General features: G+C 42.6%; 1 long non-coding RNA gene across 1 annotated transcript in view; it reads left to right on the top strand.

Moving 5' to 3' along the window:
• LOC121920848 overlaps window positions 1-24,500 on the top strand; it is a 79,122-nt gene extending 54,622 nt beyond the window's left edge. The window contains exons 3-4 of the long non-coding RNA XR_006101777.1: window positions 7,243-7,324; window positions 24,367-24,500. This is a non-coding gene — a long non-coding RNA (uncharacterized LOC121920848). The remainder of the gene's footprint in view (window positions 1-7,242; window positions 7,325-24,366) is intronic.
• Window positions 24,501-25,228: the final 728 nt, after the last annotated feature.

Below are 25,228 nucleotides of genomic sequence, written 5' to 3'. Positions count from 1 at the left end.
GGCTTCACACTGAGTCTGTTTTCCCTCATCCAGCCCATTACCGACTCCAAGCAGGCATCAAGAGGAGATGCCATCCTTAGTTACTGCATCAGTCGGAGACATAGAGAAGACTCATCAAAGGTACTACAAGATTCCTTTGCATATCAACTTTAACAAGAGGCATTTTACGTGTGCATTGGCTTTTCTAGGATGCTTACGTCCTTCTGTGTCAAAGCAAAAGAATAATACTGTAAATACAAATGTATTATGACTATGGGCAGAATGGCAGAACTTCTAGCAGTTCTTGACTGAAAACAACAGAGAGCGACTTCTCTCCATCACCTGTTCTCCAGACACTCTTGGAGGAATTTGACAAGTCCACCATGACTTTTCCAGCCCTGGAAGAGCTTGGAAAGTTACCTTTTTTGGAACACGTTTCTCAGAATCCCCAGTCCAGCAACAATCTGGGAGTTACAGTCAAAAAAAGGAATTGCTCTCTTACTATTGACAATGGTCAAATATTGCCCCATGCTGGTAACAATGGACTTAACATATTCCATACAGAGAAGAATTAAGCTTCCACGGCTTCCCCACAGGGAATATTAGAGAATTTGGACTTGTAGGCCACCCATATTTTAACCAGAGACTAGCTGCAATAAAGAATTCTCTTCCCCTTGAATGTGTGGACAGTTGTCCACAATACAAGATGAGGAACACTGCTTCTGCTTTGCAAGAGAAATGTAATTCTCCACCAGTTGGAAACAATGAAGACTCTCAAAAATTGAGCTCACTAGTATGAGCCTGCCCAAATTTGGAGATTTACTAGGAAGGCTTATCTTTCAAATCCACCAACTTCTGGCCAAATTTGATGGGGACGCAGAAGAGGACCTTCCTAGTAACTGATCCCAGGCTGATCCCAGAACTACCTTCTGAAGGAGGCTAGACAGCTCTCCCCCTTCTTTTTTCTTCTACTAGCAGGCAAAAACCTCTTTGTTGAGACAAGATTGGCTGCTAAGAAAGAAACTTCTAATGATGCTGTGCTTTTCTATTTATGTGCATTTACATCGCTTTTAATTTGGTATGGTGAACTCGCCACAGGTCAGCGTAAGAGGGGCACTCCAAAGAAGAGATACAAGGACTCCCTGAAACAACATCTCAGGCTAGGCCAAATTGATCACTAACAATGGTCCACCCTGGCCTCACATCGGGAGGCATGGAGATGCACTATCCGCAATGCTCCAGCCTTTTTTGAAAGCTCACGCTGAACGAGTCTCGAAGAAAAACGAAACACAAAAAGAACCACACCCCAGAAACACCATCCAAGGAAACTTTCTGCTGTGCTTTCTGCAACCGGACTTGTTTATCTTGGATTGGTCTTTTTAGTCATCAACGCGTTTGTAGAAAGCGTGGGATGTGTCCTTCCTGAATCTTCATTTGCAAAGAAAAGCCAGAGAGAGAATTTGGTATACTGTAGTTAAATATATTAATTGCAGATGTGAGATATATATATATATATAGATAGATAGATAGATAGATAGATAGATAGATAGATAGATAATTTTAACATAATGTTAATTGTTTTAACATTATATGTTTTTTGTGGTTTTAGCTTTACTTTATTTTTTAAAATCTTTTTGTGCACTGCCAAGATCTTGGCTAAATCTCTTGTTGGGACTACAACTTTTAGAACTCCCCAGCCAACATGGCCATCAAATCAATCAATCAGTCAGTCAGTCAGTCAGTCAGTCAACCAACCAACAAAAATCTGTCCATTCATCCATTCTCTTAATTATTTCTAATGTTCATGAACTGCTAAGAGGTCTCAGGATGTCAGAAACACAATTAAGCTGGAAATCCATATTCACATCCCCTTTGTTGTTGTGCACTTCCAAGCCATTTCTGACTCATGATGACCCTAACACAACCCTGCCTGCTTAAATACCCTAAAGGCACCAGTTCCTGCCTGATATTGGAAGCTAAGCAACTTGGATGTGACACCACCAACAAATATCAGGTCCTGTAGACTATATTTCAGAGGAAGGAACTGGTAAAACCACTTATGCGTAGTCCTTGCCTATGAAAACCCTGTGAAATAAATGGGATCACCATAGGTCAACAAGTGACTTATGTAGCTCAAACCATTACATCATTCTGGCTCTCTTTCCTGCTCCCTACTTGACATTTAAAAATTCTACATAGGTGCATAGGGTCAAAGCTGAGGCTTGCTCAGGTGCAAGATGAAACTTAATTCCAAAATCATGTTCTTAATGATGGGTTGAGATTTACCTTGGGAAAAGAGAGAGTGATGCAGGGGCATACATCACTAGGGGTGTAGGGGTCTGTGGGCCATAGCAGGTGGCACTTTAAGCAGGGGTGACACCATTGCGCCTTGAGCATCTGCATTTTGGCAGAAATAGGCTGTGGTGTGAGTGGGGAAAGGCTCAGTGGGAGGAAAAAGAGGCCCAGTTTAAAAAAAATTAAAATTTTAAATTATATATTTAAAAAAATAAAATTTAAAAATGTATATTGTTTTAACATTTTCTTTTAAAAATCAGATTTTACCAAATTTTCACATATGATATGTTAATTTAAAGGTTTAATTTTAATTTTGCTAGTTCTTTTATGTCACATTTATTATCATTACATTCATTACGATTTATGAGTACAATTAGTACAAATAACATTTCCAAAGATTTTGCATGGTGCCATATGGAAGGAGGTAAATGAAGGAGGTAACACCAACCCTTGTTCATTATTTATTTAATTAATGAATTTGTATGCTGCCTTTCTCCCAGAAGGGACCCAAGGCAGCTCACAGACAAAAATAAAAATAAAAATAAAAATAAAATTACAACAAAAATGCAAAATAGTTAAAATCATCCAATTTAAAACCTCATAAAAATAGACATAAAGACAAACCCAAAACACCCCCCCCACACACACACACAAAAGGTACCTTGGTATGATTATATATTAAACTCCTACTTAAAATATCTTAGCTTGCTGATGAAAGGCAAGCAGGGAAGGGGCCAGTCTAGCCTTTGGAGGAAAGGCATTCCAGAAAGTGGGAGGAGCCACCAAAAAGGCTCTCTCTCTTGTGTCCTCACCAGGCAAGGCTGCAATGGTGACAGGACTGAGAGAAAGCCTTCTCCTGAAGAGCTTAGGGCTCTAGCAGGTTCATATGTGGCGATATGGTTCTTTAAATAATTCTAGTGATGCCACTGCATATATTCCTGCCATCGGAACACAGAATGCTTCCCAGTCAGACTACTGGTTCTGTCAACTCTGCCTGGAAGTTCTCTCTCTTGCAGAATTCACAGGCTTTCCTTAGCTCTAGTGAAAATCCCTGATATCCTCTGGTCTATCCAAGTATTAACCATGCCTAAGCCAGTGTGGCTTTCATCATCACACAAGACTGGATGTATTCTGAATGGTGTGGTGGTACATGATATGGTCATGTGTCTGTAGATGCTCATAAGTAGAATATAAATGTATTATCCATTCCTTCTTTGTGCCTCAGCTTCTGAAATTCAGAATTATACTGGCTCCCTACATTAGTTGGGATATAAATTAAATAAACAATAGCTAGCTAGATGTATTGATCCAAACATGTTCTTTCTAAGTTATCTGGGACTGTGGTCCAAAACACACTGCAGAAATAATCCAGTTTGCAACCGCTTTAACTGCCCTGGCTCAGTGCTAGGGAATCCTGGGAATTGCAGTTTATTGTGGCACCAGAGCTCTCTGACAGAGAAAGCTAAATGTCTCACAAAACTACAGTTCCTAGAATTCCCTAGCCAGGGTAGTTAGGCAGCCTCAAACTGGATTATTTTTGCAGTGTGTTTTAGACCTATATTTCGCAGCAGAAAATTCCATCTATTTTGGAATAAGTGGGGCTGCCCATTTCTTTGCTTTTGAGCAGAGAGAGAATCATTATTACAGCTTTGTTTTGCTTTCTTCTGATTTTGGAGATTAATGTGCGGTGGGAAAAGTTCTTTTATAAATGAACATTATTTCCAATACAGACTCTCTCAGTTTAGCAGTTCAGCATTTTATGTTTTTCTTTCTTCATCAGAGTTGGTGCAACAGAGCAGATAAAGAGATGACCTGGAAAGTCTTGGATCCAAATTTTATTCTGGTTAGCCACTGAATAAGTAGAGACATATCTGCATAGAATGTGCACATGCTAATTTGTTTGCATAGATGAAAATTTTAGAACCAAATTGCCAGTACATCTCACTAGTAAAAACACATCTCATCAGGGGGAGAAGATGTTATCTTCAATTTCAAGCCTCCACACCTGTTCTGACCTCTGACAGATCCTTATCTTCAGAACAGGACAAGACAACCTTTGAAAAGAGGATGCCTTCAAACAGAGAAGTGTCCTCTGAGCTCTGACATCTCTTCTCAGTAGAAGGCTTGCCCTCTGCAAAGAAGGAAGAACACATGACCACCTTGGTATCCACTGGGGTTTGGTTTCAGGACCAGGGACGTAGCCAGGATTTTAGGAAGCGTGGGGTCCAGACTAAGTGCCACCATTATAATGGGGCTTGGGCGCGGTGGCGCAGCAGCACGCACCATTCATTTTTCTAATGGAAGGGGGGGTCCGGACCCCAAGAACCCCCCCTTGGCTACGTCCCTGTCAGGACCCCCCCAGGGATACCAAAATCCATGGATACTCAAGTCCCATGTAACACAATGGCACAGTAAGATGGTGTCTCTCACATGAAATGGCAAAATCAAGGTTTGCTTTTTGGAATTTATCTATTTTAAAGATATTTTCAAACTGTGGATGCTTAAATCCGTGGATAAAAAACCTGTGGATATGGAAGGCTGACTGTATTAGGATGCTTTTACAAAGCAAAACTTTAGCTTCCCATTTGTAATATGGACAACATAAAGACTGGCCTCCTTCTGTGGCTGTAAAGATTACTGAGAAAATGTATGGGATATTCTTTGTGGGGAGAATGCTGCATGTGTTCAAGTTGTTTCTGACTTATAGTGACCCTAAGGCGACCCTACCATGGAGTTTTCCTGGCAAGATTTGTTCAGAGGAGATTTGCCATTGCCTTCTCCTGAGGCTGAGAGCATGTGACTTGCCCAAGGTCATCCAGTGGGTTTCATGGCTGAGCTGGAAACTGAACCCTGGTCTCCAGCGTCATAGTCCAACAGTTAAACCACTATATTAGAGAATACTGTACATTGGAGGGAAATGGATAAAAACAGTGCTACTGCCATGTGTTGTTATCAGCCCTTCCTATCAAGCATGCTTCTTTAAAGCCCAGGGCCCTCCTATTTGGCTGTGCCAGGCAGAGACTAACTTTTCAGTGTCAGGGAGTTGTGTGGCAAGCAGGATGTACCCAAGTGGGGTTTGTTTACTGTGGTGGGGCAGGACGGGAGCGAGCAAGGAAGGGGGTACAAATCCTTTTCAGTGGAACAGCCTAGGCAGTCCCTTTTCTGTGCCGGGCCTGCCATTGCTCTGTGGCCCAGGCTTGGTTTAGATGAATCATCATTTTGAGTGAACACACAAACCATAATTAGCTTTGGAATATAAATATGGAAAGTTCGGCGAATGTTACTGACCAATATAGCTCCCTGGCTCATTATCTGCACCCGGGCTGCTCCGCACAGCTATTTTCTGAACAAAGGGCCTCACTTTCCAGTTATTTAAATAAAGCACGGGCAGATTTATGGGACATAGAGGTTGGGGGGAGATGGGGGCTTAGGAGGAGATGCCTGGCTATTTAGCAAAGCTGCTGTGGGGCCCGAATCTCTCCCACTGAGGAGGGGCAGGTATGAATGCTTCATAGCACCCATCCTGGCTCCCAGCCTCTCGGGGAGTGAGCAATGGATGAGAGCTATGCAAATGGTCAAATGACTAACTGGAATGGGTGATACAGGATGCTAGGTCCAAGCTAAAGCAAACGACGAGCAACAACACTGAATGAAATTTTGCCTTAAATTGTTGTTGCTGTTGCTGTGCGCATTCAAGTCATATCCAACTTATGGCAACCTGTCCCTAAGGCAAACCTATCATGGGGTTTTCTTGGCAAGTTTCTTCACAGAGGGTTTGCCAATGCCATCCTCTGAGGCTGAGGGAGTGTGTGACTTGCCCATAGTCACCCGCAGGATTTCCATGGCTGAGCTGGGATTCAAACCCTGGTCTCCAGAGTCCTAGTCCAATGCTCAAACCATTATGCCACACTGGCTCTCAGATAATACATCTTTATGTACAGTACTGTATTCTCTGTTCCTAAGCTTGGAAAAGAATAAGGGCTCAAAAGAATCTATCCAGCCCAGTGCCAGTTTTCAACAATGGTCAGCCAGATACTTGTGGGAAGAGTAGAAAGAGGGTCTGAAGGGAAAAGCTTGCCCCCTTCGTTGTTTGGCCTTAACAGTTAGTAGACTGCCTCTCATCATGGAGGTTCTACTTAGCCATTACTGCTATTAGCTGTTAATAGCCATTATGAAGGCCACCATCATCATACCTTGTAGCAGTGAATTCCATTAAATCTAAACAGTATTTGAGGGAATCCTTCCTTTTGTCCATTATTAATATTTTATTGAGTGTCTCTTGAACTCTGGCTTATGAGGGAGGGGAAACATTCTGCATAATATTTATAACTATATAAACATTGAATTGGGATCATTCATTCAATTGAGCATAAAAACCCACTGGGTGATCTTGGGTAAGTCACACTCTCTCAGCCTCAGAGGATGACAATGGCAAACCCCTTCTGAAACAAATTGCCAAGAAAACTCTATGATAGGTTCACTTTAGAATTGCCATAAGCCAAAAATGACTTGGAGGCACACAACAACAAAACATTGATAATCTAACTCACCTTTGGCCTGCAACCCTATACAAACTTGTTGTTGTTGTTGTTTTGTACTTTCAAGTCATTCCCGACGTGTGGCAACCCTATCATGGGGTTTTCTTGGCAAGATTTATTCAGAGGAAATTTGCCATTGCCTTCCCGAGGCTGAGGGTATGTGACTTGCCTAAGGTCACCCAGTGGGTTTCATGGCCAAGCAGGAATCCAGAGGCGTAGTACAACACTCAAACTACTACACCATGCGACTCAAATTTGCCTGGCAATGAATCCTGTTAAACTAAATGAGATTACGTCTGAATATATATGGAGAGGAATGTACTGTCAGTAATATTTCCCCTCAAAATGTAAATAAAAAGGCCTAAAAAGCCTTTCTTGAAATGAAAGGTTCTAGAAGTCCTTCTCAATCTCTGTTGTTATTTTTTTCCAGCCCCACTTCAGCACATGGCACCCAAAATAATAAAGAGGTTGAAATGCATCTGAAGACATCCTTTCAACTACACCACCTGAAGGTCAGTTTCACAACAACAGGTCAGGCATCCATTTTCTGTGCACATCCTCCAAGTGTGCAGATCCCTTTGAAGACTCACTGAAATCTGAATCACAGTATTTTTTACTTGGTCTTTTATGGAACTTGCTTTTTATGCTAGCAAATTGCAGAGGTGAGGTATTTGCTTTCTTTGATTTAGTGTTGTTGTTGTTGTAGTGTGCCTCCAAGTCATTTTTTACTTATGACAACCTATCATTGGGTTGCCTTTGCAAGTTTCTTCAGAGAGGGTTTGCCATTGCCATCTTCTGAGACTGAGAGAGTGTGACTTGCCCAAGGTCATCCAGTGGGTTTTTATGCTTGAGCAGGGAATCCAACCCTGATCTCCAGGTTTCAAATTACTATGCTCTTGTTGATTTAGTATACAGGACTTTATATTTTAGAGCAGAGTGGTCCTCTAGATTTTGTTGGACTGCAGTTCACAGCATTCCTCCCCATTGGGAATGCTGACGAGGGTTGCACGGTCCCCTTCCCTGATTCAGATTGTATCCTACTTTGTGGTTTCTTATTTTATTATTCTTATCTTATTTTATTGGTTCTTTTAAATTATTATTATAAGCATCTGTGGAATGACCCGCCTCTGTGACTCTCAAAAAAATGACAAAGTCCATTCTGGGGAGATACAGAGAATTTGCCAGGAAAGACATAGAATTTCCCCCTTCCCAATGTGAGTGTCTTGACTGGGCCAGCTGAAAGATGCCACCATTCCTTATATAACTAATGATACAGTGGTGGTATGCAATACATGGAGAGACACACCAATGGCAAAGCACCTGCTTTTATTCAGAAGATCCCAAATTAAATCCTCACCTTCCCCTAGTCAAAAAGCTCTATTCTTTTTTTGTTCTAATGCTCAATTGTCCCATAAGGACCTAATGCTGTCAACTATAGACAGTTAATAGCACAGCCCTGGAAATCAGGAAACATACTGAGCATCACCCTGTGGTACAGAAATATATGGGACTTAGGTCTGTAAGAAAAATTAACATAAGGAGTTAAAGAGCTGAATGAAGAGAAGGATACAGATAACTTCACAGCAAGATGGTTTACCCTTATTTGTTGTATTAATCACCAACATTTCCAAGAAGGCTGTTTTGTTTGCGGTCAGATATGGAATAATGCATTTGGTTGAAACGGATACTAACTTTGGATGCTTGATTATACACATACAGTGGACCCTTGTTATACACTGGGGTTTGGTTCCAAGATCCCCTGTGGATAACAAAATCCGTGGATGCTCCAGTCCCATTAAATATAATGCCATAGCAAAATGATGTCCCTTATAAAAAATGGAAAATCAAGGTTTGATATTTGGAATTTATGGATGCTTGAATCCGTGTTTAAAAAAAATCTGTGTATAAGAAGGGCCGACTGTATATTCAATAAATTTTTGTTTGTTATTGTCTGCTTTTAAGTCATTTCTGACTTGTGGCAGTTACCGTAAGTCTAAGGTAACCCTTTCACAGTGTTTTCTTGGTTAGATTTGTTCAGAGGGAGTTTGCCATTGCTTTCCTCGGAGCCATTTTGATTTTACAATAAAATATTATATAATACTGAAAATTATATATTATAGTTATTGTTAATCATGCTGTGCACATGCATAGACACATATTTATTTATTTGGGTTCACCCCAACCTTTCTTAAATTCAATACATAAATTCCAAAGATTTCCCAATTAAAACAGTAGTTTTGTGTGTTCTTCTTCAACAACTCTTGACCATTTTGCCCCTGTCTCTGTACGCACTTCTTCCTCTAAGACTAGACCTCAGCCCTGGCTTACCCCCAGCATTAAGTTTCTCCGGTCCTGCTCTAGAGCGGCCGAACGTCTTTGGAGAAAGTCCAAAGAGTGGGCTGATTTTATCCATTTAGATTGTAAGCCTGAGGGCAGGGAACCGTCTAACTAAAAAGATTGTATGTACAGCGCTGTGTAAATTTACAGCGCTTCATAAATAAAAGTTAATAATAATAATAATAATAATAATAATAATAACAATAAATTTTGCCCTCTTGAAAGAGAGTTTGGCCACAATCTTTTAATCATTCTCCGAAATTATTCGGCCACATGTGTCCTGGTTTTCATCTGTGAAACATTGTGGGTATTAAATTCTCTCCTTTTAACAAAACCTGTTTCAAATCCCTACACTGTATTTTGATATTTGAATGTTCCATGGGATACCTCTAAGAGAGACATGGTCAGGAAACATCTGGGGAGGAAGACTATGGTGTGTGTGTGTGTGTGTGTGTGTGTGTTGTGTTGTGTTGTGTTGTGTTGTGTTGTGTGTGTATCTCTTTGGTTTTCAGCCAGAGATACATGCTGGTGTGAAACTGAGCCTTGGGCAAAGCTTGGGAGAAGTTTTTTTTTTAAATTTAATTACAATCCCCAGAATAGCAGTGGCCTTGTTGGTTGGGGGATTCTAGGTAATGTAGTCCAAAAAAAGTAACTTGACCAGGTTTTGAAGGGAAAAAAATGTAATTTTAATGCAGCCTTCTCTGACACTGTGGTGCCTTCCAGATACTGCTGGACTGAAACTACCATCTTTCCCAGACTGCATGACTACTACTACTACTAATAATAATAATAATAATAGTAATAATATAATTTATTTATATTCCTCCTTTTCCTGAGGGAATCAAGGCGGATTACAAAAGACAGAATAACAATAAAATATGATAAAAATTCACAATTATAAACAGTCCCATATCCTAACCCTCACCCAGTCATAAAAATAATAGCTAAAAAGCCATAAAATAAAGATTAAACAACAAAATAGATCAAAAATTTTAAAATACATATTTTCTAAAAAGTTGGAGGCAGATAAAACGGATTATATTGGCAGATAAAACGGATTATATTGGCGCGATTCTGATTTGGATTATGTTCCGAGTCTAATTTGAATTTTTTCCATCGTTTCCATTACGAAAAGGGGCAAATTCCCTTGATTTACTTAGATCCTGTTTTCATTCCCATTTATTTTACATCGCTGTATTTTAAAGCGGATTAATTTGCTCCTCGTTCCCATTTGTGTCCGCAAGCTGTCAATCAAGCGCGTAGGCTTCAGACGTCACAAGTGACGTCACCTGATTCGAAACACTTTGACATGGTTTACTTTGCTCCCCGTTCCCATTTCTGTTGGGGTTTTTTTTTGGGGGGGGGCAGCCAATGGAAATTGGCTGCATCCAAGACTCTTCTGTTGTGTCTCCCCAGACTAGAAGGAGCCTCTATTTGTCCTAAACCCCTTGCTCTTCTATGTCTCCCCATATTAACTGCCATAACTCAGTGCTAGGGAATCCTGGGAATGGTAGTTTATTATGGCACCAGCACTCTCTGGCAGAGGAGGATAAATGTCTCACAAGCACAACAGTTCCCATAATTCCTTAGTACTGAGCCAGGGCAGGTTAAGGGGTCTCAAACTGTATTATTTCTACAGTGGGTTTGGAACTACAGATGAGTTTTTTTCATAAATTAAAAAAGTTGTTACTTTATAATTTACTATATATACACACACACACACACACACACACACACAAATAGACATTCATATGTGTATATATACGTGCGTGCACACACACACAAATATGTATGTGTGTATATACCTATATGTTTCTGTGTGTGTGTGTATATATGTTTATGTATATGTACACACACACACACATATTGTGTGTGTTTGCCAAATCGGATCAAGGGGGAAAGGCAGTAGGCTCCGGTGGGTAGAGACTCTGCATCCAAAGCCCAGGCTTGGCAAATAAGATCAAGGGCATGTACTGCAAAGCCCATCTGCTGCTCAGGCGCTCAGGCAGAGGCAAAAAAAGAAAAAAATAATAGTTTAAAATGGTGTTCAATGGCTCGCCTCACACATCACTCTGTGAATGTGGAACAGGGAGGAGGTTGCAGGGGGAGTAATGTGTTTACTGCGTTTGGAGCTCAATGTAGTGCGATTGCCTTACCCTGCTTCCCAATCCACCGGGGGAAATGCTATGCAAATGGAAGAAAATGGCACCAGTGATGCAGAAAGAGAACAAAGAAGGTGACACCCCCAGGCCAGCCCCATGAGCGCTGCCCCTCTCATCTCCAGGTTCCCGAATCAGACACCCTTTCGTTCCCATTCATTTGCCCCGAATCAGACTCAGGAGGCACAGGAAAACTCGCTTTAAAACCACTGTTTTTTTAAACCGATTTATCGACCTATAATTCGGGTTTTCCTAGATAAATCTATTCAGATTCGAATCTCAATGGGAACGATATCAGAGCAATGCGGGTCGAATGCGCGTTCTAATGGAAACGATGCACCCATGATTCGCATCCTGATCCGCGTTATAGGCCAGTGGGAATGGGACCGTAGATTTGCGGCGAGACAAATATCTTCTTTTGGGAGGGAGAAACAGGGCCATCATTGTCGGTGAGAGAGAGGCTCATCTGAAAGGGCTAATCTGGAAAGGCCTGCTAGTGGTCAGGATGATGGGAGCTGTAGTGTAAAAAGTGTTGGTTTTGGCAAGGCTGCTCTAAAATTATTTGGCACCTACAAATTAGGTAGCCTGCTTTGATCAGTATGCACAGGGATCTTGTAGCACCTTTGGGACTGAGAGAAAGAAGTTTGCTACCAATGTCTTTCTCTCAGTTAATCTCAAAGGTGCTACAAGATCCCTTTGGGGGTAAACACAAAGACATAACCATAATAGTCTGGGATATCAGAAGTGGCATCACTAGGGTTGGTATCACCCGTTGCAGTAACTCACCCCCAATTGACCTCCTCCTATACCATGCCGTACAGATATTTTTTATATTAATGTTACTCGTAAACCGTAATTCCTATATATCACTGAATGAAATGGCAATAGTTGTGACATAATAAACAACTAGCAAAATTAAAATTATACCTTTAAATTATATTATAAGCACAGCCTAAATGTATTCACATATACATTGTTTCTTGTGGTTAAAGTGAAAATTTGATAAGATGTGATGTTTGTAAAGGAAATTTAAAATAATTTGATTTTTTTTAAAAAAATGAAATTTTATTTTTTTTTAAATTAAAATTTAATTTTCAGCAAATCTTGGTCCTGTCTTTTCACTTCCCGTTGAGCCTTGCCCCACTCACACCATCTCTTCAGCATTTTAAAGGGACACAGGCAAATATCATAGCCCATTTCTGCCCAAAAGCAGATGTTTGGGAGCAGTGGTGTCACCCTTCCTTAAGGTATCACTTGGTGCAGCCCATATTCCCCCTCCCTCATATCCCCCTAGTGATGCCCCGGGATATCAGAATGCAAAGAGATCTAGTAGCACCTTTGAGACCAGGTGCTACTAGATAAAATCAAGTGACTTACCCCTGCTGGGATACAGTTGCTTATGGGATGCAATCGGATGTTATCGCATGAAAAATGCTGCCAGTGCCGCTGGACAACTGCATCCCAGCTGCATCCAGGTTCCCAACCATGTGCAGCTGGATGCTTTTCAAAAACAGGAGCTTCACATGTTTGCAAATCAGCCAGCTGAGCATGGCTGGGAGCCGGGATGCAGTCACCTGGCAGCATTGGTGGCATTTTTAATGCAATAATTCCCAATTGCATCCCATAAGCAACTGTATCCCAGCAGAGGTAAGTCGCTTTATTTTTGCATGTAATAAGGTCCTATGTCTTTGAATACGACTACTCTGTTGTGATCAGTGGCTGTGGGTCATTTGAGAGGGAGCTGTGCGGTGTAACATAAAATTATTGCATGGGGGGGTGGGGAGATCAGAAATGCGTGTGCAAGAGTTGAAGTAATAATCTCTGCTTCCCCCTGCAAAACCAAAGAGGTTTCTGAATGGTGCTTCATCAACCCCATCCCTACTCTAACCGCACACTGAGGATGGTTCCCTAATTGCAGGCTCCAAGGAGGGGAGGCCAGGCCAGGCTAAAGGAAGCCACATGAGAAGTGACACCAGAGTAAAAGGAGGTTCTGGCTCAGCATTCCCCCATCATAGACGTCATGTGGCAGTGATTGAGATGTGGCTGGGAGACCTCATCAAAGCTTATGCACACAAGAAACTGCAAAGGCAGAGGGCTGTGGGGATGTGTGGCAGCAGGAAGGTGGGGAGGAGGGCAGGAGAGGATGACAGACTGTGACAACAACAATCAAGTGCTTGGCATCAAGGGTTAAACAGCCCCAGCCTACAAATCTCCATTCTTAGTAGCTGAGCAATATGTGCAAAAGTGTATAGAAAAGTGTATATTAAAAGGAGAGCTAGCATATATATCTATACCACTTATCAGTGAACTAGCACTCCCTAAGCAGTTCACAATGTGTAAGCCAATTGCCCCCAACAAGCTGGGTACTCGTTTTACCAACCTACAAAAGGATGGAAGGCTTAGTGGACCTTGAGCCCTCCTCTACGATCAAACTTACAATGTTTTGGCTATAATACCAGCATTTAACCACTGCACCACCAGGGTTCCTCTGTACCCTCTCTAATGGTTGTGTAGAAGAGGGAATTTCAGCAGGTGTTGATTGTCATGCATCTAACACTTACTGAAATTCTCTCTACTACATAGCCATTAAAGGTAGAGCAGTCCTCCCCAATGTTCACTCTGGCAACTCTGATCAGAATATTTACCCATAGAGCCCAGTATTTTTTACTGACTGGCAGCTGCTATTGTTTGGACCAGAAATGTATCTTTCCCATCAATTCATCCTTTCTCTTTTTTAAAAGAAGATGCCCAAGAATGAACCTGGAAACCTCTACTTGCCCTGTACTTTGGTCCCTTCCAAACCCATCCTACTGCAGGATTTGCACCAAAGCCTAATAGTAGTACATCCCCCACAACCTCTATGTGTGAACTTGCATGCCAGTGGTCATGCCTGGTCTGTACCCATGGAGAAGACTTTGGAATGGCATTTATTAGTCAAAGCTATTCTGCCCTGCCTTACAACACGGGACGCATGTATTCCTCAATGCTGCTAACAACTTGAGCTTAAAACAAATATTGCATAGTGTTTCATCCACATTGCAGAAATAATCCAGTTTGACACCACTTTAATTGCCATGGTTCAATACTGTGGAATTCTGGGAATTGTAGTTTTGTGAGGCATTTAGCCATCTCTGACAAAGAGTTCTGGTGCCACAGCAAACTATAATTTCCAGAATTTCATAGCATTGAGCCATGGCAATTAAAGTGGTGCCACACTGGATTATTTCTGCAGTGCAGATACAACCTTAGTCTCAAAGGTCTATAAGATTCCTTTGTATTTTTGAATATCCCAGCTAGTAGGACCATTGGATTAGTTTAGGAGCTGTAGTTCAAAAAGTCCTCACTCTTTATGTGCCAGTTCTGGCTTCTAGTCTTGAATCTTGCCTGCTGGGCCTGAAATGTCTTGTTTTATGCTTGGGTCTGTTGCTGCAGCAGAAACAACCATAACCTATAGATGCTCTGGATAGAGTCTGCATATCTCCCTGTATTTTAGGCAAGAAGCTTTTTGTTTGCAAACATTTATTTTCATGGGAACCCAGCACCAAAAATAAAGGCCCAGTGCTTCTTCATTGCAGTGTCCCAAATTTGCACTAACTTTTTTGAAGTAACTTTTTCTGTCCAGAAGCATAGAATGTCTCATATTTGCACACACCTGCAGTCTATCCACACAGTCGAGATGCTATTATGATAACATCCTCTAGAGAGCAGTAGTACACATAAAGTCATTTTAAACATTTGTTCATATTTATAGGACTCAGTTGTGTTGAATTTATATTCATATTGCTTTCTGCCTTATTGGCCTAGTTTCATTAGGCTTTTGCACTACAGATTTTTTTATTCTGATTAATGTTGTTCTTATTTCTTATTAAATCTTAATACTATGCTCCAATACCATACCCTCCAAAATTTTGCAGATGAAAACTGGGATATATGTGGCCAAGCAACATCAGAGTGTGGTCACGATGACAAAATTTGTTAATGAGGAAGAACACACAAGCTAAGAGAGTCTGTAGCAGTTTGCTTTTGCCTGAGGCTACTGGGAAGGGCAGCAAGACTCTGCCCCTCCTCTCCTCCCCCCCACTCTACTGAGTCAAGTGCAAATTACTTTTGCACTTTGAACTCTTGTCTGCAGCAATAGAAGTATGCTGAGGACAAATGGAAAAGGGGTAAGGACCAGAGAGAAACTGAGCCGTTTCAAAAAGCTGCTGAAAAAGTGGGACCACAGAGGATTAATCAGGACTGTCCCTGTCAAAGCAGCAGGATAGTTGGCAGATATGCCATAGCAATGTTTTTAAGCACATGAATCCCACAAATAAGGGACATTATCAGATATCAGTTCTTATACTTCTTTCTTTCTTCTGGATATGTTGTATAATAAACTGATTCCAACAATACAGAATGAGATCCTAAACAGTAGTGGGAATTATGCAATCCTCCTGTTCCAACTGGATTAAAAGTCCCATTAGTCCTAGACAATAAAATCAAATGTCTGAGGATTATGGAAAATGCAATTCAACAACCCTGGTTTTAAGCTTTTATTGTTTGCCTGTGAAATAAGGGGAGGCAGTGGTTTGAGTATCGGACAAAGGACCTTATCGCACACACATTCTGGGGACCGAAGGAGGACACTCGTGTGCGTGCGCATGCTGCAGAAAACGGAGTTTATCGCACAAGAAGACGTCCTCCAAGAGGCCCCGTTCCGTCCCCCGGTGTGCACCCATTCGCGTCCAGTCCTGACGGGCGTGATTTTTGCCTGACGGATTACCTTCCATCAGCAAAAAATCACGCCCGTCAGGACTGGATGTGAACAGGTGCGGGCCGGGGAACGGAACGGGGCCTCTTGGAGGATGTCTTCGTGTGCGATAAACTCTGTTTTCTGCAGCACGCGTGCGCACGCGAGCCTCCTCCTCCAGTCCCCAGAACGTTTAAAATTGTGAGTGTGATAAGGTCCTAAGACTCTGGGATACCAGGGTTCAAATCCCCATTCAGCCATGGAAATCCCTGGGTGACCTTGGGCATGTCACATTCTCTCAGCCTCAGAGCAAGGTAATGGTAAACCCCCTCTGAATGAATCTCAGCAAGAAAACTTTAGGATAGGATCACCATAAAATGGACTCAACTTGAAGGTACTTAGGAGTATCAGTATCAACAAAAACAAAAGAGTGTATCTGAAAAAGAGGCAACATCTATACTGAGACATCCACCTCCACTCACCTCTGAGCCCCTGCATTCCCAAAACATGGTCAATGACCCCAGTGGGAGAAATGAGAGCAAAGAGTGAGGGGAATTCCTGCATTAGTTTAGCGATGAAGTGCCACAAAGTGAGGGAGCAAGAGGAGTGATGCTGCAGAGATGAGGAGACTGGAACAGTGTGTGTCAATATATATGGGTGTATAGATGGGAGATGCATCTGTTGATTTGTGGCAACTTAATGAATTTCATAGGGTTTTCTTTGGCAAGGAATATTCAAATAGCTCCAAAGTGACCCGAAGCAGCTTTATTTTGGCCTGCCTGTTCGGGCCCTATATTTGATTCATATTGGCCCTAGCTCAGTGGCAGAGCACATGCTTGTGGCATGCAAAAGCTCTCATGTTCAGTCCCTGGTGTCTCATGTAGGTCTGGGAAACAGCGCCATTGCTGCCACTCAGAATCTGCAGTCGTGGGCAAGATGGGCAGCCCAGTTTCTGAATCAGTATAAGACAGGTTCCTCCACTCGATTCCATAAAGAGTTTCCCTTACCCACAGACCCTGAAGAGTGGCAGAACCAAGCCTCCCCCCAACAGTCTCTTTGTACTCCTGCATTTATTTATGGCTGTCATGCATGCAATCAAATGTTTGACACCCTTTGTACCAGGAGCTGCCTTCCCCACGCTCCATCAGCCAGAGCATGCTCATACTGTACACATCGGGACAGCAAATGCTTCTGAAGGGTTCGTCTAACAGAAGAACTGATGTCAGATGGAGAGCGAAGCCTGCAATTAAAAGCCGCATGCTGACAGGCAGAGACTCCAGCGCGTGCCCTATTCCAGTGTGTTAATCCTACAGTTAGCCACGTTCCTTTGCAGATACCATTTCCTTGGCAGTGTTCCACTGCTTCTGACAATGGACTGGGTTTGCAAACTCCTGTCCTTGACAGCCAAGTCTTTCCCTCTAGGGAAGGGCTCCACGCAGGAATTGGGAATGGGGCACGTGCAAAACCCACCTTCCTGAGAAACTCTTTGCTTTCACCAAATATCTGGCTTTTCAGGCTGCAGAATTTAGACTCAATGTGTGTGTTTGAGGATGGGTATGGAAAGCTCCGCAGACTTTGCAGTTAACAGCGAGAGTTTCATTATCCCTTTCCATGAAGCTGAAGTCATTGTGTAACCAGCACACTGATCCTGCAAACCGGGAACCACTGTTAATTCAGAGCAGACCGTGTTTGCATTGTGAATTCAGTTTGCAGCAATGGAAATAAGCTGACGACAAAGGGAAGAAGTAGGAGGAGGAGAGAGACTTTGGTGTGATATTTTAAAAGCAGCTGAAAAATTGGGATGACAAAATTAATCAGGACTTGCCAAACTGGGACAATTAAAGGGCATGTAGATGCACTGTGTTTCTTCTTAAATAATAGCATTTATTTCTCTTTGCTTGACATATGCAAAATTTATGCAAATATTTATGTTCTTTTACCCTCTTTTTTTTACCCAACATATTTCCTCAGGGCTGTGGGACGTGTGGTAAATAAATGCCAATGCTTGCTGAAATGAACCACTTTCTGGGGTCTGTATATAATGTGACTCCATTTTTAAAAAAAATTACATTTATATCCCATCTTTCTTCCCTGAACCTTTTGGCTCTCTCCCATGCTTCCACTCACCCATTTTATCTACACAAATCTGTGAAGGAAGTTGCCCTAAGACTATTACTGGCCAAAGGATGCTCAGTGATCTTAATGGCTGAGCAGAAATTCAAACCCAGACCAATTATTCTAAAATGATTATTAAACCATGACATTTGGGTGAACAATCCAGGGGAATTTTTTAATGACTTGGGTCCATCCAGAGGCCAGGTGGCTTGCCAAAAATGTCCAAACAAAACCTTGGAAGTAGCCAGAAATCTACACCTGGTTGTGTGGGGAGGTTTTTAATTATTTTAAAAATATGTCAAACAGTGCATTAAACAGACTTTTTTTTTTGTTACATGACTTCATGTTGATTCCAAATTATGGCAACCCTTTCCTGGCTACCCCCCCCCCCCAGCAATTTTGGTTCAGGGAGGGTTTGCCATTGACTTCCTCGAAGGAGAGTGTAACTTTCCCAGGCACACAGTGGGTTTACATGGCTGAGTAGGGTTTCAAACCTTGGCTTCACAGAGTTCTAGTCCAGCAGTCAAACCAATGCACTAAAACTCCCAAAAGGACACTCGGGGAGTCTAGAGAAGTTGTCATCTGGTTGGGACCATCTTGTTTCAATATGGATACAAAGTACTTGCATTTTATCTTGTCTACCCATCCCTGTTTCAGCATTGACTCTATTTTCTAATTCTGTACTGCTGCCGTTGTATTAATTTCTTGTTAATTCGTATGTATACTTTGTTGTCATTTTCTTGCTATGTTTTAATATTAGGCTGATAGTATCCTTCCCATTTTGTGGGAAAGAAAAGATGAGATGTAAGCATTTAAAATAAGGAAGTGGAGGGGGGTGAGTCTGGAGAAACTAAATCTGAAGCAAAATTCTTCCCAAAAATTTCTCTTCAAATTTATTTTGAATGTTGGTGTTGATGGGTTTTGAATATATTTCCTTTTGTCCCCCCCCCGCTCCATCTTTCCATGTGAGAAGCAAAAAGTTACAGAGATTTTGCTCAGTGTTATCCCTACCCTCAAAATGCATATGAGGAGGGGTTATGAGTGACTCTGATACAACCAGGAACTGCATTTTTGTGGCTCCAACCAAAATTGCTGGAACCAAGTACTGGAGCCCAATGGCGCTGCCTTGCCCACGGCCCAGTCTTTGGTGGTTACAGTCCCTGTATCAAGCGTTTGTCTTCCCTCCTTTTCCTTGCTCTGACACCCCACATTCCTTTTCAAGTCATGGAAATGAGCCCCACATTTCTATCAAGAGAGCAATGGTAAACCCACCCCTTTGTATATGGATACACACACACACACACACACAATATATATATGAAGATCTGCCCTCTATCTTTCACTCTTATTTAAAAAGTAGAGAAGATGGTCTGGGAAGTACCAGGAAACCTGACCCAAGGCATTTTGTTGCCTGAGGCACAACACCAACTGTTGGCCTCTCCCTGTGTGCCCAGGCAAACTGCACAGGACACAAGACCAAATTATTCTGGCATCTGAAGCAGGAAAAGCCCCCTAGCAATTCCCTCACTCCACCCCTGAACAATAATAATAAAGTAGTACAAAAACATTTTGTCCCCCTGCCCATAACATCCCTGTGCTTAATGGTAAAACTCACTCCAGGAAGCAGGAGGAAGAAGGTAGTAACAGACTATTGGATGCATCTCCTTTTTGCAGAGATGCTCCCTAAATTAGTGGGGAAGCATTTTTTCAGTTGAGGACCACATTCTTCTGTAATGGGTCACTTGTTGGTACAGAGTGGGGCTAGAGACAGAAATGGGTGAAGCCATCCCGTTTTCTCTCTTTCTCCCTCTCTTACACCCCCTTTTCACTCTTTTCTTCTCTCCTAGGCTGCTAGGGAGGGACAGATGGCTGTTAACCAGGGTGACCAAATGTCCTCCTTTTCCAGGACATGCCCTACATTTCAACCATCTGCCTGAGAGAAATTTCCATTTGTCCTCCATTTTGAGCATGACTGAGAAACATGCATTTATATCTATATTAGTGTTTTCAGCTTTTATTTCATAATGTCCTCAAGTCAGTTTTCCAGCACAAATTCTGCTGGCACAGAAATACCTACAGATGTGACTATCTAACATGTGGATTTCACTCTTGTTGAGGAAGGAGAGGGGTGCAGGAAATACGAAGGACAACAATTGGCAAGAAAAGGCCACAACTTTATTGAATACAGCAACAAATGAAAAAGAGGTTGGCCTGAAAGCATGAGGTCTGGATCTGGCATCCACCAACCTGAGTTGGTTGATGAACTGAAATGCCTGTTCTCAGCCAGGTTTTGGGATGACAGAGGAGTAACCGGCCTAAAGTGTACTCGCCACTTAATGAGCCAGCTATGCGCATCTTCTCCCCATGTCACCGGGGAATGCTGAATCGATGTTGCCCCCGCAGTGGTGACATTGCTAGCCCTCAGAACCCCCAGCTCCCAGTGGGACTCCCAATCCAGTGCTCTGCCCACCCGCGCCAGGCCAAGCATAGCGGGGCCTTGAGCTCACAGGCCGCCACACCACCAGGTAAAAGAGAAGCCGGACCGACTTCCCTCGCAGCAACTGGACCAGCCCAGTAAGTCAGGTGGTCCCATTTGTTGCCAAATGGAACTACTTTCTGTGTTGGAAAAGAAATAATAATATATGAACTATTTTGCCTTTGCAAGAGAATACATTTCTTCAAGCTGGAAGCAGAATTAAGCAGCTGTTATTTGGGGAAAAGTGACTTCCTAATAAGCCCCGATAGCCATGTTAAAACTTGAGCTGCATGATCAGCAAACTCTCTTAGGAGATTACTATGCACAGCTTTTAATCCACAATTAGATCTGGGGAAAAGTGGCTTTTGAGGATACTTACTGCATGACACTGCCTCCGACCCATAACTGCTGCGTTTCTCAACCACGGTTAGGCTGTCCTTTTTCTCTGTCAATGAGCTGTCAATAATGCAAGTCCCCAAATGTGAAGCATCGCTGCCAGGGCAATCATATTATTGGCAGACACACACACACACACACACACACACACACACACACACACACACATTACTCTTCAGAAACAGTGTCCCAGACTCCTCTTCTCCCCCAACCCCTCACTATTCCCAAACAGTTTGATTACTTTCTTCTTCTTCTTCTTCTATTTTTCCCCTTTAAAAAAACTCAACAAATTACATCGCAGTAGCATACCTCTGTAATTGCATGAAAAGGTGAAAATAATTATAATCATAGAATCATAGAGTTGGAAGAGACCACAAGGGCCATCCAGTCCAACCCCCTGCCATGCAGGAAATCCAGATCAAAGCATCCCCGACAGATGGCCATCCAGCCTCCGTTTGAAGACCTCCAAGGAGGGAGACTCCACTACACTCCTAGGAAGTGTGTTCCACTGTCGAACAGCCCTTACTGTCAGGAAATTCCTCCTAATGTTGAGGTGGAATCTCTTTTCCTGCAGCTTGCATCCATTGTTCAGGGTCCTAGTCTCTGGAGCAGCAGAAAACAAGCTTGCTCCCTCCTCAATATGACATCCCTTCAAATATTTAAACAGGGCTGTCATATCACCTCTTAACCTTCTTTTCTCCAGGCTAAACATACCCAGCTCCCTAAGGCGTTCCTTAATGTGTAGTGGTTTGAGCATTAGACTATGACTCTGGAGACCAGGGTTTGATTCCCAGCTGGGCCATGAAACCCATGGGTGACTTTGGGCAAGTCACATGCTCTCAGTCTCAGGAGAAGGCAATGACAAACCTCTTTTGAATGAATCTTACCAAGTAAACCCTGTGATAGTTTCACCTGGGTCACCATAAGTCGGAACCGATTTGAAGGCACACACCAACAACAATAAATTAAAAAAAATCTTTAAACCCTGGAAGGTATGTTGGGTACAGCATAGGACAGAGAATTGGGTTTAAGAGAGGTCAGGCAGATAGCATGATGGTGGCAGTCACGCAATTGCAAAGATGTGCATACAAACAAGTAGAATTCCATTTTCAATGAGAACCATGACTGCTGCAAGAATGGGGCTCGTGCGAGTGGGATGCCATCATTTTAGATTTCAGAGAGCAGACAGGAATCAAGCTGTTTAACAAATACACAACTCTGTACATACAAAACTAATTAGAACTGTGATTATAGTGGGTTTTTTTTTAGGAGAGATAATTCAAACACTTACACGGATACATCAGGAAATTTGCTGATTGTGCAGTTCGACTGTGATTCCTTCTTTCCTATGTAGCTTGCCACATATAGCATCATGCTGGGATCCAAACTTTAAAAAAACAAAACACTTTGTCATCATCTTTTGAATTCTTAACATCTAGCAAAATGTGAATTCCTCATGGAGTAATTTGAATTTGGCCCCAGTGTGGTTGAGTGGTTTGAACAATGGACTATTATTGTGGAGAACAGGGTTCCAATCCAGCTCAGTCATGGAAACCCACTAGGTTACCTTGGGCAAGTCACACTTTCTCAGCCTCCAAAGATGGCAATGCCAAACCCTCTCTGAAGAAATTTGCCAAGAAAACCCCATGATAGATTCATCGTAGGAACAGAAAAGACTTGAAGGCACGCAACAACAACAACCCATGTTACAAGCCTTCTTGATTGTTATATTCATTTCGCTTTACAATAACATTCCAATTTCTCTCTCTCTCAACCTCTCAAAAACTGGCCTAGTTTGCTGAGGGGTTCTGGAAGTTGTAGACAAAAAAAAATTTTCATTTCCCAACCACTGCAAAGAAGGAGTAGAGAGACACAGGCACCAAGATCACAGCTGCAATTTCCAGGCCTTCCCCTCCCTCCCATACATATACAGAGTGGGGCAGCCAGCAAAATTAATTGCTAACCAAAGACCTTCCGGGTGGTAGATAAGATCCAAAAACAGTAAGGAAACAGACCGGCCATACAGTGCTACTTTACCACCCAAAGAGGTAGATTTAGAAGGGCTACAGCCTCCCTGAGGCCTGCCCACCACCACCCCATGCTTGGTCTGGCTCCTGTAACCATGCTCTGCCCTCTCTCTCCCTCCCTTTATTTTTGATCCCTTCACACACTATAGAGACTGACGCCAAGGGAATGGTGCTTTTTTTCCAGAGCCACAATCCCTGGGCGAGTGGGGAAGACCAGCAGCCCAGGCCACAAGCCGACTCAGGAGGAGCACAGCAGAGGAGGGCCGCCAAGCGGGCCACACTCTTGTCGGCACCCCTTTGCCTTTGTAACAATTTCCGATTGGGCTGCCTGAATAAATCCAAAAAGAGAAGCCACTTCCTGGAACATTTTCTACATCCGAAACCACAGGAGAGAGCCCCCGTCGTCAGCCGCGGGGAGGGGAGATTGATCAAAGCCAGATGGTAGCCTGGGCATGGAGACGACAGGGAGGGGGACAGTGCACACATAGGACAATGCACAGGCGGTGTGTGCGCGCGTGCACACATGCGCATATGTCTATGTCTATGTATATTTATATACACACATACATATGAAAGGCAGATGTCTTGTTCAACATGGATAGGAAGAAAATCAGTCATGCACAAGACTTGGCTAGCAGCATATGCATGAACTGACACAGACATACCATGCAGAATGCTACAGTCAGAGGTAGGAGCACTTTTGTTGTTGCCCTCAAATTGATCTCAACTCATGGCGACCCTGTGGATGAGACATCTGCAAGACTCCACATCCTCCACTTCTCTGCTCAGATCCTGCAAATTCATACCTGTGAGCTGGTTAATAGAGTCCATCCATTTAGCATGTGGTCGTCCTCACTTTCTACATCCTTCCAATTCTTAACGTTTTTGTCTTTTCCAATGAACTGTGCCTTCTCATGATGTGCCCAAAATACAGCAACTGCAACTTTATCATCTTGGCATCCAGTGAGATTTCAGGCTTGATCTGTCCAATGGTTTGACTTTTTAGCCATCCACGGTATTCTCAGCACTCTACTCTAGCACCACATCACAAATGAATTGATTTTTCCCCCCTATCTGCTTTCTTCACAGCCCAGCGTTTGCATACATATATGGTGATGGAGAATACAATGGCTTATTTAATTCTACCTTTCGTGCTCATTTCTATATCTTTACATTTCACAATCTTTTCTAGTTCTTTCATTGCTGCCCTCTCCATTCCTAGTCTTCTTCTGATCTCTTTAATACAGTCCCTATTTTGATCAATAATTCAAGGTACGGGAACTCTTACTATTTCAATTTCCTCATTGTCTAGGTTGAATTTGTGTGCATCCTCATATCTGAATATTGGGTCAGGATTTGATTCCCTACTCAGTCATGGAGATTCACTGGGTGACCCTGGACAAGTCACACTTCCTCATCCTTAGAGGAATGCAAAGGCAAGCCTCCTCTGAACAAATCTTGCCAAGAAAGCTCTGTGATACGATTGCCTTATGGTTGCCATATGTTGGAAATTAATTGAAAACAAACAATAATAAAGACAAAAAACAATAATAAATCCAGGACTGGTTATGTGAGCTGCATGCATGCGTGCGTGCGTGCGTGTGTGTGAGAGAGAGAGAGAGAGGAGCACTGTTTGTGAGCACACACATGTGTGTACAGGAATCGAGTGACTGGGGGTGTGGGTGGATGAGTGGGTGTGATCAAGCAGTATCCAATGATGTATAGAAAAATATCCTTCCTAAAGTAAGACAATTAATATTGACTAATGGTAAGGATGCAGATAGGGATGCTGACTCTGTTGATTGCAAGAGCTGCAGGTCAACAGTTTGAGACCCAAGTGCTGCATGATGGGGTGAGTTCTGATCACTAGTCCCAGCTTCTGCCAACCTAGCAGTTTGAAAGCATGGAAATGCAAGTAGATAAATAGGGTACCACTTTGGTGGGAAGGTAAACAACGTTCTGTGCAGTCATGCTGGCCACATGGCCCACAGAGTAGTCTTTGACAATGATGGCTCTTTGGCTTCGTAACGGAGAAGAGCAGTCAGACATGACTTGACAACCTTGTCAAAGGGGAATACCTTTACCTTAATGGTAAGGAAAACCACAGTGGCCCTTTGGTATCCACTGGAGTTTGGTTCCAGAACTCCTTGTGGATATCAGAATCTGTGGATGAT

Source organism: Sceloporus undulatus, chromosome 2 (genome assembly GCF_019175285.1).
Source record: "Sceloporus undulatus isolate JIND9_A2432 ecotype Alabama chromosome 2, SceUnd_v1.1, whole genome shotgun sequence".
Lineage (NCBI taxonomy): Eukaryota > Metazoa > Chordata > Lepidosauria > Squamata > Phrynosomatidae > Sceloporus > Sceloporus undulatus.
The sequence above is the reverse complement of the archived record's forward strand: the minus strand, read 5'-3'. Positions and strand labels throughout refer to the sequence as shown.